An 18,938-nucleotide genomic window follows, 5' to 3' on the forward strand; every position below is an offset into this window, starting at 1 on the left:
GTGTTGGATGTGTGTGTGTGTTGGGTGTGTGTGTGTGTGCTGGGTGTGTGTGTGTTATGTGTGTGTTGGAGATGTGTATGTTGTATGTGTGTGTGTGTTGTGTGTGCATGTGTGTGGGGTGTGTGTGTGTGTTGGAGGTGTGTATGTTATGTGTGTGTGTGTTTGGGGTGTGGTATGGTAGAATTATCAGCAGCTTAGTTCTATGACAATATCCTGCCAATGAAGGATTACAGATGGTGGGAATAGTGTCAGACAGACTCTTCTACACAAGAAGGGCTGAGGTGAGTAGTCATTTTAATGATAAAAGGACCTATTAGGGGTCATTGTACCAGGCTGTCAGCAAAATGCTGATAGTTCACTGACCGTCCTGCAGTGTTCCCCAGTCCCCACACTGCACAAAGGGGATAGCTTCTGCTGAAAGAACGTGATCCCCAGCAGAAAACCTTTTTGTTAAGCAGTAAGGGGATTGCAAGCAGAGCAAGCATGATGTCAGCAATTTGCTCAGAGGAGATTCCCCTCCATTGCTTCAGTTCTTGCGATTGTTAAAAATCACACAACACCAGGTTATAGTCCAACAGGTTTATTGGGAAGTGCTAGCTTTCGGAGCACTGCTCCTTCATCAGGTAGCTAGTGGAGCGGGATCCTCTGATTGAATCTCAGCAGGTTTTCTGGTGTGGCGCTGATGGGGCCACTGAGGTGCCAGCTCTCTGATCGAGTCACCATATTCTCAGGGGTCGGCAGTGGTCCTGCACAGGGTATTTACGCCAATGCCAGAATATTAGTAGAATAACATAATGCCTACAGAGGCCATTCTACCCTTCAAGTGTCTACCAACCCTTCAAAGAGCATCCCAACCAGATTCAGCCCCCTACCCTATCCATGTAAACCTGCATTCTTACTGTGGCTAATCCACCTAGCCTGCGCATCCCTAGTCACTAAGGGCAATTTGTTCATGAACTACACCCCAATAAAATCGAGGAGGAGGTTGTGAAATTGTGAGGCCAGAGGGGTTCAGTCTGAGCATCAGTCACAATATAAACCTTGACCTGTCCCTCATTTTCACATTTCACTGTACGCCTTCAGATTGTGATCCTGTCCAGTTCTAAATTTTCAAAAACAGAATCCGTGACGAGCAGATAAAATCTCACTTTCACAGAGAGAAGGAAAGTGATTATGGCTTCAAACTGCAAATCTAATTCTTATTTTGAATAGCTGTTGAGTGGCTGTTGATGTAATTTTTAACTGGATTCTTGCACCGAAAGATTAGTTAACTTTGAATGCAAGGTTAATTGGCATCTTGACTTCCTATTATGCACATAATAAGGACCAATCGAACCAACCAGTCACTCACAGTTTGAGTTTAATGCTCACGTTCAGTCTGCTGCAAGGCATTTTATGTCTCTATTGTCACATGCTATTGTGGTTAGAATGTCTGCAGAGTGCTTTATGGATGCTGTGTTTCAATGGTTATGTCTGTATCTCTGAGTCAGAAGGTCTGAGTTCAAGTCCTACTTGCTCCACAGGTGTGTTGCAATATGGACGAAAAGGTTGTTTAAAAATATAACTCTATACTATCTTCATTTTTTTTAAAAATTCTTTCATGGAATGTGAATGTCTCAGGCAAAGGCAGCATTTATTGCCCGTCACAAATGGTCATTGAGAAATTGTTGGTGCGTCAATGTTGAATCTTTTTAAATCACTGCAACAGATGTAGTGTAGGTACGTGCAAATTGCTGTTAGGAAGGGAGCTCCGAGTTTCTGACCCAATGACAGTGATGGAATGGCAATTTGGTTTGGAATCCGGATTGTGTGGCATGGAGGGGAACTTGTATGTTGTACTGTCCCAGTGCGTTTGCGGCTCTTGCCCTCGAATGGGGTGGAGGTTGGAGGTTTTTAGGACGCCATCAGATGTCACAAGTATCTTCTATATGCTACTAACTGCTGCCATTTGAACTGGAGGCAGCAAATGTTGGATGGACTAAAAGTGAAAAGTCACCATAGCCTTACCAGACCGTAGGCTGTTCTCTCGTTAGCTAGAAATGATTGATTGTAATTTAACCTGATGTTCACCAGGGCTCAGGTAAGAGGAGACTACTTTACCCTGGCAGATGCCAAAGTTCTTGAGTGCTTTTATGGCTTCACTCATCAGACAAGTGGAAAATGGTCCATCACACCCCTGAATTGTGCCTTCCAGTGGGCACGTTTTGAAGAGTTGGAGATGAGTAATTCCATGCAGAATTCCAAACCGCTGATTTGCTCTTGTAGTCACAGTTTTTCACAGCAGGTTCTGTTAAATTTCTAGTCAATTTTAATCTCCGTACATTGATGGTAGAGGTTTCAGTGATGGTAATGCTATTGAGACCCAACACGTCTACCTTGTTGGTGAAGGTCATTGCTTGGCACTTGTGTGGAGTAAACATGTTACTTGCTACCTATCAGCCCAGGCCTGAATGTTGTTCACTTCTTATTGATTTTATACACGGACTGCTTCACTGTCTGAGAGATTGCAGATGGATCTGAAGATTGTGTTATTGTCAGTGAACAAGTCTGCTTCTAACTTTATTCTGAAGGGAAGCATTGATGAAACAATTGGATATGGTAGGCTATAACTTCCTGTTATCATGTCCTGAATAGGGATAATTGGCCATCAATGAGCACGTCCATTCACCACTTTGTGCTAGCTACGATTCCAAACATTGGTGAACTTTCCCTCCTGACCTTGTTGACTTCATTTTTACAAAAACCCCTTGATACGACATTCAATTCTTTTGTCCATGTTTAGACCAAGACTCTAATGAGATTAGTAACTTGGTGACCTAGACAAAATCTAACTTTGGTTTGATGAACAGGTTGTTGCTCTGTCTATGCCACTTGATAGGCCTTGCGAGAGCACTTTAGATTACTTCATTGATAACTGATAGCAGACTGATGGGGTGAGAATTGGACAGATTGCATTTGCCACATGTTTTGGTTTAAAACATACTTGGACAATTTCCACAATTTTTGGTTCATGCCAGTATTATAACTGCACTGAAACTGCAGGGTTATGGCATGTCTCATTTTAGAATGTATGTCTGCTTCTACTGTCTTCAGCCATTTCCTGATTTCAACTGAAATGAATATGTTAAATGTATGAACCTGGAATCCCTACAGTGTGGAAACAGACCCTTCAGCCCAACAAGTCCACACCGACCCTCCAAAGAGTAACCCACCTAGACCAATTCCCCTACATTTACCTGTGACTAATGCTCCTAACCTACAATCCCTGAACACTATGGGCAATTTAGCATGGCCAATTCATCTAACCTGTACATCTTTGGATTGGGGGGGGAAACCCACGCAGACATGGGGAGAATGTGCAAACTCCACACAGACAGTCACACGAGGCTGGGATCAAACCCAGGTCCCTGGCTCTGTTAGGCAGCAGTGCTAACCACTGAGCCAACATGCCAGACTTCGCAGTTCGGTCTTTGGAATGATGTTCTGGGCTCTGCTATCTGTGAGAATGATGACATTTGTGAAACCACTTCTTTCAGTTAGTTGTTCTATTTTCCACCATTAGTCATAATGCGATGTGGAATAATAGACAATCATAAAATAGTCATGATAGCAACAGACCAAACAAATCTAAAAATCAGTATTGATTTCGTATATTCTTTAAAAAAAGGCTCTCCCACTGTAAATTGACTTTGTGCCAGACAGAAAGGTGATTTATAAATCACTTGATAAGAATCAGTGGCAGCATTATGTTTACTTCCGATGCCAGATTTCCCAAAAAAATGTCAAGGCTGTGGAAAGAGTATAAAAGAGATTTATTAGAACATACTGTGTTTGAGGAATGTAACAGGTCAGCGATTACATTATTCTCCCTACAGCAAATAAGGTGAAGGTAATTTAAAAGGCATTTCAAATTACTGGGGTTTGTGAGAATAAATAAAGGATAGATGTCAGGGCAATCAGTAGGCCAAGAACAGACAGGGAAAGAGCAGATGAGTGAGATTAATTAGCTGCCTCTCTCAAAGAGTCAATACAGGTTTACAGTGCTGTACATTGTTTTGCCTTTCAAATGTGTGTCCAAGTGCTGCCCTGTACTCACTGAGTGCTCGAGCAAAGAGAGATTGCTTTGCTGCTCTGTTTGTGCCTGGAGGGCCTGAATTGATTGGGACTAGCTCCAGATTTCAATCGTCCTCCTCTTAGTGCAGAGAAGGGTCATATGGAAGGCTGCATTTTGAAAGCAACCCAGCCTGGTGGATTAGTTATTTGACACAGAGTATCTACATTGATCCATCTTGAGAGACAGCATATCATGTGTGTACTTCAACTGTCCCTCAATGCTATGGGGAAGTATAGCTTGTCAATAATTGAGAAGGAGTCACACAGAAAGCAGGTGGACTACATTCTGCAAGCAACTTTCCCATTAAGGTGACACATACGTCAATGTGTACTGAGTGTAAAGCAACTGTTCAGGGTACAAACTGACCACACAGAGCAAATGGAAGTTAGAAGGAATGTTATTGGCTAACGTTTGGGACCAGCCTCTCATAATGGTCATCGGAAAGAAGGCATAGGTCAGTTAGCCAGCCAAGCCTGTTCTTGTATTTAGTTTGATCTTAGCTGATCTCTGCTGTTGTTCTATGAATCCACCTTTTCTAGATATCATTGCCAAACAAAAAACAATTAATCTTGGTCTTGAGATCTCTAACTGACCAAGGAGTTTGGTGGAGGATTCCAAATCCCCATACCTTTTATGTGTAAAGTTGCATCTTAATATCAGTCCTGAGAGGGCTGGATCAGATTTGAAGATTTTGCACCTTATTCTGGATTCACCAGAGGTAGTTGTTTCCCCACATCATCACTCTTGAACCTCTTTATCATTTGAAACACCTTGATTAGATCGTCCTTCAGTCTGTAGGGTCAAGGAAATGCAGGCCATGTCTAAACAAACTTGTTAATTTTTTAAACACTTGTTCCCTTCTGATGAACTTTTTTTTTCACCCCCTCAATGACCAATTTATTCTTCCTGTGGTGGGACTCTCAGGATTGACTTATGTTCCAACTGGGATCTCCCTAAGGCTGCTTATGTTGTAAGATATTTCCCACCACTGCTCACCATGTTTCCTGAATTTTCCAATAGATTTGTTGCTGCTGTTGTTTTTCCTTTGAGGGGGATCTCTAGGGTCTGCATGTTCTAGCATAGCAAAGAAAGACCATTTGTAGTCAAACAGGAAGAGATTCTTGCATTAACCAAACTGTAGTTTACTGTTTGATAGTAACTATGTCATTAAGTAATGTATTAAGTCATGCACATTAAATTACATTAAGGAGATGTACATTGTTAACAGAAACCACGAGGAAGACCCTGATGATGGGTATTACTTAAAGTCATCGGGTTACACAGCATGGAAACAGACTTTTGGGTCCAATTCGTCCATGCCGACCATAATTCCAAACTAAACTAGTCCCATCTGCCTATTCTTGGCTCATATCCCTTCAAACACTTCTTATTCATGTACTTATCTCAATGTCTTTTGAACATTGTAATTGTACCTGCCTCCACCACTTCCCATGGAGCGAACTTTACAACTTCATACACAAACCACTATCGGTGTAAAAACAAATTGCCCCTCATGTCCGTTTTAAATCTTTCTCCTCTCACCTTAAAAAATATGCCAACTAATCTTGAAATCCCCCACCATAGGGAAAAGACACGTGCCATCCACCTTATCTATACCCCTCACGATTTTATAACTTCTACAAGGTGACCCCTTAACCTCAACTGCTCTGAGATCCTAAAATGTTCTCCCTTCAAGTCCACATGACATCCTTATAGCAGGTGCTGCTCCAGGTCCTTTTCAGTATTAATACTTTCCAATCCTTACACCCTCTACACCACATTGTTGCACATTTTTAATTCCATTTAAAATGTTTATACATTGATTTAATAACTTTTACAACTATTCATCCAAACAAGTTTCAGATTTCACAAATTAGTCTGGAGGTTTCACTATTGTTCCAGAATCTGTTCTCTTCATACCTGGAAAGTTGGTATGTCTCTGAATTAAATACTACTGGCTTTAATCCTGTTTTCCCACTAAGAAGTCCAAAAAGGGACTTTTTAAAATATCTTTTGGACTTTTATCCACTGACGCTGACTTCCATGCTAAAATAGGCAATTGCTCCATTGTTAACTCTGCAGGACCATTAATCTCGTGAACTTCTTCCATGGAAGAAAACTGTTTGGTTGAAACAAATGTTAGTTTTTGCAGCATCATGGATCTCTGGGTCAGATTTGTTTTCTTTACCATGTCCTGAATTACGGACAATTGTCAGTCCAGCTGACTGATAGCTTCTAGTGGAGTAGCATGCATTACATCTTCAATCCTTGATAGGAGATTTTATTCTCAATCTGCTTGTAAATCTGAACTGAGCTACAGCACATACTGAACCGGCACCCTTGACAAATCAGCAAAACAAAATACTTGAAATACCGGAAGTTTACTTTATTATCACTTCTCTGTGATGTCTGAAGAGTTTTTTGCAAGGTTTGTGAAGGTTTGTAGCTCAGGTTGAGGTTTAGGGTGTAGGTTGGCTCGCTGAGCTGTAGGTCTGATATCCAGACTTCAGCTTCATTTGGAGGTCGCCACTGATGATGTTACCTGGCCAGGTAATGAAACGTCTGGATATCAAACCCATAGCTCAGCGAACAAACCTACACCCTAAATGTCTGAAGAGTCAGTTGACGGTGCGAGTAAGAAGGCTCTCTGCTGGCATGTTTTATTTAATGCTAAGTTGCATTATTATTTAAGTGGTTTATGCTGTAACTAAAGTATAATAGTGAGATGCATACCCCTTGCAATACATTTCTATTATTTAGTGCGTTTTTACATGTAATTATGTGGATTTCTTAATCAACTGAATATTTGGTCAACCAGTGCACTCCTGGTTCCATCACTGCTGGTTACTGAAACATTTTCTGTGTATAAGTTTGCCAGATTATCAAGAGTGCCAGTTCATAAGGTGATGGCTAAAATAGAGTTTGCTGTACTTAGGTTCTTTACTTCAATTTGTCACACTCAGTGATTCCAGTGCAGGTGAAGCCAAAATGCTCACCTCTTTATTTATGCTGTTTGAACTTTGCTTCTTGCTTGGTATAAACTCTACTCCGGGTGCTGAGGATTCTTCCTGGTAGAATAAAGGAATTACATTTTCTGCTTGAACTTATACCTCCTCAGTGTCTAATATCAAACTTGAATCTGTCATAACTCCTGTTTGTTTGCTAAATTGTGTCACACTCTGCATTACATCAGCTAGAAATCTGTCAGTTCACTTAATTGGAGTAAAATGTTCATTCGCTGTCTAATTGCTTGTGTTTTCTCTATTCTCATGGATTTCCATCTTGGTGACAGCATAAATTTCTTATAACAGCATTGTTAATATCAATTAATTCTTTCTTCTATTTAAGTTCTGCTGTGAGCCGAGGGAGACTAATGGAATCTTTCAACTAGTGGGCGGCACGGTGGCACAGTGGTTAGCACTGCTGCCTCACAGCGCCTGAGACCCGGGTTCAATTCCCGCCTCAGGCGACCGACTGTGTGGAGTTTGCACGTTCTCCCCGTGTCTGCGTGGGTTTCCTCCGGGTGCTCCGGTTTCCTCCCACAGTCCAAAGATGTGCAGGTCAGGTGAATTGGCCGTGTTAAATTGTCCATAGTGTAAGGTAAGGGGTAAATGTAGGGGTATGGGTGGGTTGCGCTTCGGCGGGTCGGTGTGGACTTGTTGGGCCGAAGGGCCTGTTTCCACACTGTAATCTAATCTAATCTAGTTTGCTTTCACCAGTTGCTCCATGTCCAGTTGTGCAGTAACTGAATATTCTTTGATCTGTTCTCTGGCTGGTTTTGCCTTGACCAGTTGCTCCATGATTAGCTACTCCTTCGTTTCTGGATTTTAACTAATTTGACTTGTTCCACTGTTTGACGATGAATCAGATCAAAACGTGCATCCTTGCTCAAGAGTGAGAACTCTTGATTGTAAAGTAAGTGTAGGTTCTTTATTATGTGACAATTGCACAATTGTATTGCACAATTGCACAGAATGCCTTTAACCCTAAGTGGTATGCTTCCTGGACCACGCAATTGCACTAATGTGATCTGTAAACAGTGTTTCATCAACCATATATATGATGTCATAGTGACACTCATCCCTTCATCAAACTTAAAATTAATGACATGCTCATTGAAATAAGTACAAAGAGCTAGGAGAGCTTTTCAAAGAGCTGTCTGTTCTAATCACTGGAGTGCTCTCCCATCTGTGTCTTTAGGGGCTTGCATCTGAAGAATAAAATAGATTCTGCTGATCTGTGGTAAGGTTTATCCTTGTCTCTTAAGATTGATCTGTGCTATTCCCGGAATTCTGTTCCATTCACCAGCTGAGTGCCTTTCCTCAGAACAAAATCCTTTTTCGACTATATCGAATCTGAAAAAGATTCATCAGCAATTCTAACAACAATTCTGATTCTTATGAATATTGACTTTAAATCACAATAGTCACATTTATCCATGAATCTATAGAAGATATTCATAAAATTATGTATGGAACCCTGTGGATGCTAAATTTATCCATAAAATCGTGATCTTTTGTCAAATTTTTACTCATTCTGAAGTTTAAAAAAAAATCATTAAAGTCTTTCAAAACTTCATCAAAAGTATCTGTTGCTGCTTTAGCAACCTATGATGTCCTCAGCTTTTGCCCCAATTGTATACAAATGTGTATTTCCTTAGTTGGCTTCTGATTTAGTATCTAGTTTGGAAACAAGTCTGCATATTATGAATTAGACCATAAGACCATAAGATATAGGAACAGAATTATGCCATTCAGCCCAAAGAGTCCATTTTACCATTCAATCATGGCTGAAATGTTCCTCAATCTCATTCCACTGCCTTCTCCCATAACTTTGATCCCCTAACCATTCAAGAATCTAACTATCTCTGTCTTAAATATACTTAATGACTTGGCCTCTGCAGCCTTCTATGACAATGATGCAGGAGACATTTGAATGGAATTGCGCCACTTGTCACCATGTTGTACGATTAGTCCTCACATACACCAACAGATTCAAGAACAGCTTTTTCCACACTGTTATCAGATGTTAGCATTTAAAACAATACTTTTCATTTTATCCTAGTACATGTGACAATGTTAAACCAAATCAAATCAAATCTAAGACAAAGCAACGGATTTTTGACTAGTGCCTGGTAGATGGTGGACGAGTACTGGGGAGACAAGAGATGAGTTACTCCCTGCAGATCTCCTACGCTCAATCCTGCTGTTTTAGCTGCACTATTTATATGGTTAACACATTTCGGAGGGTCAGTGTGGACTTGTTGGGCTGAACATACCTATTTCCACACTGTAGGGAATCTAATCTAATCATATGCAATATACCTCACCTACAGTTCAGAATTTTCTGCTGCTCCTTATGAATTATGGTCATTAAACAATCCATTATATTCCTGGCTTATTAGTCATAATATTCTACACAATTATCTCATCAGCATGGATGAGTTGGACTGAAGGGCCTGTTTCCGTGCTGTACATCTCTATGTATAACTCTTAATTCACAGTTTTACATCTGAGTAGTAATAGAGACTGTCAGCAGTTAATCCAGGCATTCTATAAACGTATGCTACCTTTCTGTTAAAATGTTAAGCTAAGGTCCTCAAGTAAATACAAAAAAATCCATGCACTATTTTGAAGAACAGGGAAAGTATCTCCCATGTCTTGGCCAACGCAAAGGCAGATTATCTGGTGATTATCACTGAAATAACTCCAGTCACCAAGCCCCCCCAATTTACATGTGCCTCATACATGACACTGACCTAGCTATCTTAGAGCCAGGTCTAAGAGTGAACAGAACCACTGACACTCCTGGTTTTTTTTCTTTTTTTCACCAGGAAGAAAAGAAACACCCAAGTGGCCAGTGACAAGCAGTGCCCTTCACATCAAAGGGCAATGCTGTGTGATCAAACAGTGAAGGAGGGTGGGGGGCAGGGATTAAATCAAAATAGAGTTGGAGGGGGAAATAATGCACTCCACTCCCTGCGGTGCCCACTTCTCCCTGAACAACTCCAGGGTTGTTTTACCTGTCAGCTGATTAGACCAGATTAACACCCCTAATCGACGAACGTATATTCTACAAGATCCACCTGGTTGACCTTGCTACAATCCCTACATCCCTCCCCCTCTAAGTCCTGGGACATAGATCCACTCTTTATTCTGTAACATCTTTGGAGGAATTTTTCCACCAGGCCCAGTTCCTCTGAATCTGTACCAGTCCGTAACCTGCCTCGTGTGCTGAGAGCATCTAGGCTGAGGTTCATCTTGATCAGGCAGAAGAGAAACTGTTATGGGAGGAGCTGGACCTGCAATGTTAGAGATGTACCACAGAGTGGTCACTCCTGTGCTAATGTCTTTCAGCGCTACCAGAGAGGTTTTGATGGTCAGAGTCTCCTGTTTATTTTCAGCATTGACTCCTTTCCTGTGCACATTATGTAGTGGAGCTTCTTTTTTCAAACCTTTGTTTCTCCTTAGCTGTGCCTTCAAAGTCAAGTGGGATCAGTTTTAATTGATACTGCAATATCCTCAGTTGTTTTGCGTGGTTTACTAAAGCTGCTTTTCATTAAACTGGCTATTGGCTTCTTCATCAACTTTATTTGCATGTGAAGTGTGAGTGATCATTGTCACACTCCCTGTCTGCCTATGGCACTTCCCTCTAGTATGTCCTTGTGGATTTGCTCTAATTACAGTTCTGCGGTTTTTATTCCATGTTCTTTCTTGGTTAAAATCTGTGATTACATTTCCTCATCTGTTTCAGCTTACATTTTATTTCTGTCAGTTGGGTATTCCACAAAAACAAGCCAAGGAATAGTACCTAAAGAACTTGGTTCATCTGCACTTTACCTTTGCAACAGGGCAAGAGCAAAGTCTTCATAGGACACTCGCTCATTTGAGAGAGATAACTGGTGGTGGTTTCACTGAGGCAAGGGAGAAAGTGGGACCTTCATAGTGATCTCAGCCAGTACAGGAATTGAACCCATGCTGTTGGCACCACTCTGCATCACAAACAAGCTGCCCGGGTAACTGAGTTATCCAACAATTCAGGTCCATCCATTTGCTGGGACTTGGGTACTAGGACAAAGGAGAGTTCACAAAAGTGACACGCAAATGTGATGAGTTGGAAAGAGTTGCAGGTGGAATATCAAGATAATTATGTACAGTGTATAACCGATAAACATCTCTTTGTCTCAATAGCTTCAAAGAAATAATGGTGTTTCACATGAAATCCTTCCACCCTACTTTTGCAGATGACTTTACCCTTGGTTCTTGATCCTTTTTGGAAATAGTTTCTCCCTTTCTACTCTACTAAGCCCTCTCATGATTCTGTAAACTTCTGTCAGATATCTTCTTAAATTGTTCCCTTCAAGGAAAGCAGTCCTTGTATCTGTCCTCATAAATGATATTTCTCATTCCTACAGTCATTCTTGTAAGTTGTTTCTACGCTGACTCGAATGTATGTACATCCTTCCTACAATATGGCACCCATAATAGTCCGCAATACGTACCAGCTGAGGTTACCATGAAAGACTCTCCTTCTCAATTATTCCCTTCACCCCCATGACCCTCAGGTTAAACCATCATCAGTTTGTCTCTCTTTGATATGAGTGCAGCTCTATGGTCTTCTGGGACAATGGTGACTTTGCACAATGCCGCAATGTCTAATAGATTTTATGTACTCTATTTTAAAATGTCTACTCCAGACCTCAGTCTGATTTCCAACTCTTTTGAGTTTGTTTGTTGTTTTTCTGAGGCCACACCTATTCTTGAGTAATCAAGCACAGTGATTAAACTGATTCACATTATCGAATGCAGCACAATTATACCATTGAACATTATACACGTTCCCTATTGAAAAACTAAACCTTAGTTTAAATTAAATAATCCTAAATAACAAACAGACTTTACATCAAGTTCAGCAATTTTTGATTTCTTGAAGGACAGAAATAATTTTTAAAATAAGGTCTCTGAAGAATATCCAGAGTTCCAAAAATTTGCAGTTGTGATGCTGCATGATCAGTTGTGTGAACCAGTAAGAGACTCAGCCTGAAAATTATATTGCTGAATGTGATCTGTAGAGTATAGAAGCCGATGGCCAAATAAGGTAAACTAAGTACTTGACAATCTGTGCAAAAGAATGCACTTTCTTCTATACAGATGGATGTACCAATGTTCGCAAATGCATATGCTGGCTAGTGCTTTTAGTTCTCTGTGGAATGTTTGCATTGAATTGCCAACAATGGCTGAAATGCATGAGCAATTTGTCCTTCACTTCCTACATTGTACTGTGAAAGAACAGCTCTGATCACATTCTTCACCATTCATTTCTGGAAAGTAGATGTGCTGGCATTTAATACCTAGTCCTAACTTCCTGAAATGTCTTTTTGTGACATATTTTCACACATGGCTTATCCTTTCCATAGTTAATTATAAAGTGTTATGCTGCAGGATAGGACTGTTAATATCCTCCAGCCTTTGGTCTGGAAAACAATTATTTTAACTGATCTCTGTATTCTGCCAGAGATTCATTTTATTACCTCACATATATCAATTTTCATAAACCTTCTGATAATCATTATAAACCATGTACATTTCATTTCCTCTATTTATTCCATTATTTTCCTAAAGATTTCTTTATATTGTCAGACACAACTCATCTTTTGTGAATCGTTTGTCTGCATATATTCCTTAGTATTCCTTCATAATAATCATTTACCTGCTTATGGACTTGCAGGCAGTAGAGTTAGATAGAAGAATATATATGTGGACAATTTTTTGAGAAGTGCAGGAACAATTATGCACAAGAACAAGGATCAGGCATTGTTCTTTGAAGTCTGGGTTGGAAGTAGGGTCATTTCCTAATCTTACAACCCAGCTTCCTGCCTTGCAATACCCACCCACAATGACTTCATGGTGGCGTAGAGAATGTTGTACTAAGAAGCAGAACTGAATGTGACTGGATGCTGAGGCACTCCTCTTTTAACACTGTTATGGAACCAACCAGACTCCCTCAAAATATATTAAGAAGGTAGCCTAGACCCTAACTTTTTCTTCTTTTAAAAGTAAATGCAAGGAGCTGGGTTCCAGATGCAATTTGATTGGTCAAACTACTCGATGTTAAGCAAAACACAATTAATTCATGCACTACAGTTAAAAGATAACAAAACAAGACATAAAAGAATTGGCTTAGCCCCTCTATTGGAAACATTAACAGAATAATAGATTAGTTGGCTACTGAAATATAACTCTTCCAATATAGTAACATGCCATAAACACACTCTTGGCAAAAGGCAAGTTCAGAAAACAGATTGTCTCACATGTAATTCTGACAGCCCAGGAGGAGAAACATCAGGAGAACTCAGAGAGAATGTAGCAGAGAGTGATGCACTGCAGCAACAAACGCAGCAAAGAAACTGCTACTGGCAAACTAAGAAACTAAACATCACAGTTTTACTGGAGCTTGACCACACCCACTCAGGCTGCTTCTAGTGTTCCAACTTTTAAAAAAAACTAAGGCTTCACAAGCTGTTTATGAGTTTTCAAACTTTTCTTTTTAAAAAAAGGCAAAATATACCACTTAAAGCCATATTATCATCACAGCACCTATCTATTCCCTTGCCCCCATAAACCAATTCACAAACCATACCATAAACCATCACTACCTACCCTCTCATCTTTATGTCTTCAATGCTGCATTCTATACACTCCATAGCACCATTTTTCCTCACCTCTTTGCTACGTCTATAACTCCCATGCACTCTTGCCCCAATATGCCCCCCTCAGTCACAATGCTCACTCACTAATTTGTACAAGAGTTCATGGGCTATATAATAATAATGGGAAGTATTTTAGATCCTTATATGGCTAGAAAAATAAACATCAGCAATACAAAAAATATTTAAAGGCATTACCCTCTTTGGATCACATTAAACTGTCAACATAAATAGGCGAGGAGAAAGCGACGACTGCAGATGCTCGAGAGTCAGTGTCGACAAGTGTAGCACTGGAAAAGCACAGCGGGTCAGGCAGCATCCAAGGAACATAAATAGGCTCCGTGCCTCCTTCACAGTTGAATCAATAGCCCTTGCTGAAATGCTTCTGTAAGTTGGTTGAAGCTCATTCAAGCATTCAGAGTGAGATCCCATTGCAAAACTGTATCAACAGAACATCCAGATTTATGTACTCTCAATCAATAAGACAATTAGTGCAGAGCTGAATCCTGTACTCTAACTCATCTTAAGACTTTTATTACTTCACAATGCTGACAAAGTTAATGATCATTTATTTATCCAAACAAAGCTATTTCATCTAAAATTAAATTAAATGTTCTTAACTTATCATGCAGTATTTAATTATGATATACAGAGCTGCCAACACATTTTGAACTTAACAAACAATGTATTCCTAACTCCCGAATATGGGTCTTCCATGGTTCATGATGCCTTTGGGTTGCTATGAACAACATTGCCTACAGAAGCTGGTCTGACTCCATCAAAACTTTGGGGGTTGGAAATGTCTTCCTGTGCAATGATGGCAGCACCATGAGGATTGTTGGATGTGGTATCTCAACTCTTACTCTTACCTCATGCCATTGCAGGTTCTTATCCATGGGAGCAGGGATGGGGGGTCCTGGAATCGAGTTCACCCTCAAATTTTGAACACCATCCAAAACAAATTGGCCATCTATTGGCATGGAAAAGTCCAGGCCCAAATCTGAAATTTATCAGTTAAGGAAAGGATAATTTTATTACGTTGACGTGTGTTTTGGCAAAAGTGAAATGGAAACAGCTGCTGAAGGTGAACCGGGACTGGAATAGTGGAAGGTGTTCAAGGAGAAATGGGAAGGGTTCGATGCCAAGAGCCCGATACTGCAGGCAGCCACGAGGATGACAGAAAGCACAGGAGTGAATGTTTTTTTAAAAGCAAAGCAGGAACATGAAGAAACTGGCACGTTACATCATGGGAAGCCCAAGGATGATCTATAAATAAAGAACAAAAGGATAACCATGTAGAGCCAATTAACAGCATGTTTGTAGCAGTTTATGTGTAGTCAGAAAACATAGGCAATGTTCTCAATACATACCCATCATCACATTCTTGAAAAAGGGAAAATCATGGCAGCATTGTTTTAAAGAAAAGACATGAAAAATATTGGATTGAGTTAACAAAGTGAGGGAGGAAATATTAGAGGATTTAATATTTTTGAAAACGGATAAATGAAAGATATCCAAGGCTGCTATGAAAAGCAAACCAAGGAATAATGGAGATTCCGACCGTCATTTTCCAGTTCTCCCCTACTACAGATGCTGGATCTGCAGACTTTCTACTGATGTTTGAAAAGGGAGAAAGCAATGGACTGAATCATTATACAGGAGAAAGTGAGGACTGCACATGCTAGAGATCAGAGTCAAAACGTGTGGTGCTGGAAAAGCACAGCAGGTCAGACAGCATCCAAGGAGGGTGACCTGCTGTGCTTTTTCAGCACCGCACTTTTTGATTCTGAAAAATTATACATCTAATGTCACTGGTCAGCAAGATGTTGGAAAGAAATTCTGAAGTTCAATACAGATCAGCAGATAGATCAAGGATAATAAGAATGGACTTTTTACGGGAAGGTTGAATCTACTGAATTTGATTAGACTTTCCAACTAGAATAGGGGGAGGATCAATGGAAGTAGAATATTTGATGTGGCTAAGGTGGATCCTAACAGACTGATCAGAAAAGTAAGACCACATGGTATCCAATGGTATGTGGCAAGTTAGATCTAAAATTTACTCAGTGACAGTGTGGTTGAAAGTTAGGGAGAAAAGCTTTAGTCTGCAAGAAGATATCAATTGGTTATTGCTTGGGTGGAAAGGGGCTGATAAAATTCAATTCTGAGAAGTATTTCACAATAAAGTTGGGAAGGGCAAACAGTTAATTGGATACTCAATAAATAGTACGATACTGAGAAATAGGGATAAAGAGATCTACATTATAGTGCTAGTCCACTAAGATTGATTAAGATCCCAGGATAAGTAAACAACTGTTTTCATCTATTAGCCAAGACATAGAATATATGAGCAGAAAGATTCATGTAGATTTGTATTGAAGCCTAGTAAAGAATTCAACAGGTTTATTACGCTCTGAAAGATTAAATTCCTCTTCATCTCTGTACTAACTGGGCAGCTCATTACTCTCAGATTAGACTCTCCCACAAGGAAAACAACTTTTCATTATTGACCCTGTCAAGCTCCCTAATAATTGTATATGTTTCTATAAGTCTCCTCCCATTCTTCTGAACTCCAATGAGTACAAGCCCAATCTACTTAGCCTTTCCTCCTAAGACAATCGTTCCATATCCAGAATGAACTTAGTGACCCTCTTCTGAACTGTCTCCAATGCAAGAATATCCTTCCTTAGCTAAGAGGGCTAATACTGTTCACAGTTTTCCAGGTGTGGCCTGACCACTTTGTCTTTGGGTCCAGGCACCCTCAGAATATGGTCCACTTGGTCCTCCTCCTCCTATGTCACCAAAATAAACACCACCATTTCCCAACTCCTTCAGTTCTGAAGAAGAGTCAGATTGATTCAAAACATTGCCTCTGTTTCTCTTTGCACAGATGCTGCCATATCTGTTAACTTTCTCCAATACTTTCTGGTTTTATTTTAGATCTCCAGCATTTGCAGTATTTTGCTTTTATTTGAATGGTCTAATCAGTTGTGGTGTATAATTTTATGAAGACTTCCCTATTTTTATACTCCACTCACTTTGAAATAAAAGCCAACAGTCTATTTACCTTCTCTATTATCTGCTGAAATTGGATGTTGGCTTTTTAAAACATGGAAGTCTTAACATCCCTCTCTGGTTCCAGCCTTCTGCAGTATTTCATCATTTAAATAATATTCAAATGTTCTGTTTTTCCTGACAAAGTGCATAAATGCATATTTTTCCAAATTATATTCCATCTGCCAAGTGTTTGCCCATTCACTTAACCTGTCTCAATCCTCTGCAGATTCTTTGTGTTATTCTCACTACTTGCCTCCCCACTTAGTTTTGTATCATTTGCAAACCTGGCAGTAGTACATTCACTTTCCTCATCCAAGTCATTAATACATATTATAAAGGATAGTAGCCTAGGCACTGTAGCACTCCATTAGTTACAGATTGCCATCCTGAAGATGTTTCCTTTATCCTTGTCTTCTATTCATTGGCTAATCCTGTATCTATGCTAATAAACAATCCCCAAACCATGGACTCATCACAATTAGTAGCCTTATGTACAATACTTTAATGTACGCCTTTCGTATGTCCAAATATTTTACATCTACTGGTTCACTTTTCTCTATCTTGCTTATCAGCTCCTCAAAGAATTGTCATAAATTTGTCAGGCTTGTCTTCCCCCTTATGAATACATTATGTATTTCCAGATGTTTGACTCCGTACATGCCTCATGTCAAATATTAAGTTATCTGGCCTATTGTCTGGTTTCCTCTCTCTCTCTTTTTGAACAAGGGTGTTCCATTGGCAGCTGTTCAACACTTTGGGACCTTTCCACAATTGAAGGATTCTTGGAGCATTTCTAACATTGTATCCACTATCTCGATAGTTACTTCTTCTATGCAATCCATCAGGTTCAGGGACATTATCAGCGCTTAGCACCATTAGATTCCCTGGTATGTTTTCTCTAGTATAAGTTGTTGCCTTTATTTCCTCCCCTACTTTAGTCCTTTGATTATTGGTATGCTTTTACCATGAAGATTGATGCAAGTATTTCTTCAACATCTCCATTATTTCCTGGTTCTCTATTATTATTCCCTAAGAGATCAATGTTTATTTTGATCTCTCTCTTCCTTTATATTAATTTAAAGAAGCTCTTCCTGCCAATTTTTATATTACTTGCTGATTTATTTTCACCCTTTATCTTTATAGGAATTTAAAACCTTTCAATTTGTCTGGCTTACCTCTAATCTTTCCTTCCTGATGAAGGGCTTATGCCTGAAATGTCAATTCTCCTGCTCCTCAGCTGCTGCCTGACCGGCTGTGCTTTTCCAGTGCCACACTTTGACTCTTACCTCTAATCTTTGCCACATCGTATGATCTTCTTTCAATTTGATCCTTTCCTTAACTTCCTTGGTTAATCATGGTCAAGTTAGCTCCTTCCTAGAATCTTTCTTCCACACTGGGATATATCATTGCTTTGAGTGATGAATTTTTTTAAAATGTCTGTCATTGTTCCTCAACTGTCTTTTCTGTTAAACTTCTTTCCCAGTCCCCTCCAGCCAACCTTGCTCTCATCCTATGTCATTACCATTACTTAAGCTTAACACAGTCACCCACCCCAGCTTTCTTACTCTCAAACTGAATGCTAAATTCTACCACATTATGGTCACTACTCTCTAAGGAATCATTTACTCTGAGATCATTTATTAAACCTGTGGCACCACTTATTATTCGATCCAGAATAGCGAGATCTGAGGTTTGAGCACTGAGGTGTATGAAATTATAAAGTAAATAGGATGGGTTTACTTTCCTCGAGAGATAGAGGGAATATAGGTTTCAATTCATTGGTAGAAGATTGGTGGAGAGATTAAGGAAAAAGAAATTGAACCAATAGATGGCAAGGCTCAGGAACTCACTGCCTCAAAGACTAGAGGCAGAAACCTCATGGCCTTTAAAAAACACTTGGATGTACACTTCATCATAGAGTCATAGAGATGGACAGCACAGAAACACATCCTTCGGTCCAACCCTTCCAAGCCGACCAGATATCCTAATCTAATCTAGTCCCATTTGCCAACACCTGGTCTCTCGCCCTCTACACCCTTCCAGATACCTATACAGATGCTT

Source organism: Chiloscyllium plagiosum, chromosome 2 (genome assembly GCF_004010195.1).
Source record: "Chiloscyllium plagiosum isolate BGI_BamShark_2017 chromosome 2, ASM401019v2, whole genome shotgun sequence".
NCBI classification, from domain to species: Eukaryota; Metazoa; Chordata; class Chondrichthyes; order Orectolobiformes; family Hemiscylliidae; genus Chiloscyllium; species Chiloscyllium plagiosum.